Source organism: Colobus angolensis, unplaced genomic scaffold, assembly GCF_000951035.1.
Source record: "Colobus angolensis palliatus isolate OR3802 unplaced genomic scaffold, Cang.pa_1.0 Scaffold138, whole genome shotgun sequence".
Lineage (NCBI taxonomy): Eukaryota > Metazoa > Chordata > Mammalia > Primates > Cercopithecidae > Colobus > Colobus angolensis.
The window spans coordinates 3,031,015-3,032,600 of record NW_012114466.1 but is presented as its reverse complement, the minus strand read 5'-3'; positions in this window follow the sequence as shown (position 1 = coordinate 3,032,600).

The window sequence follows — 1,586 nt, the reverse complement described above, 5'->3', positions numbered from 1 at the left end:
GGCCTCCCAGAGTGCTGGGATTACAGGGGTGAGTCACTGTGCCCCGCCTGAGCCTCACTTTTCTCAGCTGTGAAATGGTGCAACAACCCCTCCCACATGGTGTATACAAACTAAACTGTGACTTCCACACACAGTGCCAGAGTTTGTATGAGGTTGCTGCCTGCCCCAGCCTTGGCTCCAGCCCAGCAGCCCCTTTTCAGGCCGCCTTCTCCCCCTCTTCACTGGAGCCCGGGCGTCATCTCCCATCAGGGGCTATGGTTGTGGTGACCAATGGGCCTGGGACCTGACTTAACTGTGTGTGAACCCCCAGCGCCCACCACTGGGCCTGGGTCAGTGAGTGAACGCATGCAATTTAGGAAGGAGAGGAATGGAGTTTTTGGTTAGAGTTTGTTGAATAAAGTAAAATGTAAAGACAAAAGCAGCCAGGGGAAATGTGGGAAATGCTTCCGTCGAAGCCAGGTAATGACAGAGCCTGGGATGCGGGTCTCGATGGGCATATCCAAGCTACTCGGGAGGCTGAGGCACGAGAACCACTTGAGCCCGGGAGGTGGAGCTTGCAGTGAGCAGAGATCGCGCCATTGCACTCCAGCCTGGAAGACAGAGCGAGGCTCCATCTCAGAACAAGCAAACAAACAAATAGCAGGCTCTTAGTAGTTAAGTTTGGGGAGAGTCCAAAGTTACAAGTAGATTTTTGACCGCACAAGAAGTCAGCACCCCTAACCCCCCAAGTTGTTCAAGATTTAACTGTCTTTGGAAATAGTCTTTGCGGATGTCACCAAGTCAAGACGAGGTCATCCTGGAGTGGGCGCTCAATCTAATGTGAGTGCCGTCCTTGTGAGGGGGTGACATTTGGACTCATTCACGCCATGGGAAGACGGCTGCATGAGACAGAGGCAGAGACTGGAGTGATGCGGCCACAAATCAAGATAAGCCCAGGATGGACAACCATCAGCAGCACCTGGAAGGGGCCAGGAAGGATCCCCCCATGGGGCCGTCAAAGGGAGTGAGGCCCTGTCGTCGCTTTGATTTGAACTGTTGGCTCCAGAGCTGTGAGCGGATTCACCTTTGTAGTTTTCAGCTGCCCAATTTGGGTAATTCGTTTCAGCGGCCCTGGGAAACGAACGCATCACTCTGCAAAATCCCCGAAAAGACCATCTGGGGCAAAGAGCAGTTGCTGCTTCCTCCAAACACACACAGGAAGACATGAGGCGGGAAGAAAGCATCGTCCCCCACGGCTCCACGGTGATGGTGAGTAACAGGACCCAAGACCCAGTGGCTACGCCGGGATCCGGGACCCTCCCGTCTCTTGTGCCTTTATTTCGGGTCTCCCCCGTACCATAATTGGCCACAATGTCATTGTGGCATCCACCACCCCTTGTAGGGGAAATGTTTATACCAGGTGATTAAAATATTTATAAATGCTCCCATGTCATTGCTACGTATTTGACTTCCACCCAAGATTGAAAAAAGGGTTCCACGGATTTCAAAACTTAAGAAGCTGGACTGTCAGGCTGGGCATGTACAGGCTGGGTCAGCCAGGCCCACGCCTGTAATCCCAGCACTTTGGGAGGCTGAGGTGGGGATCA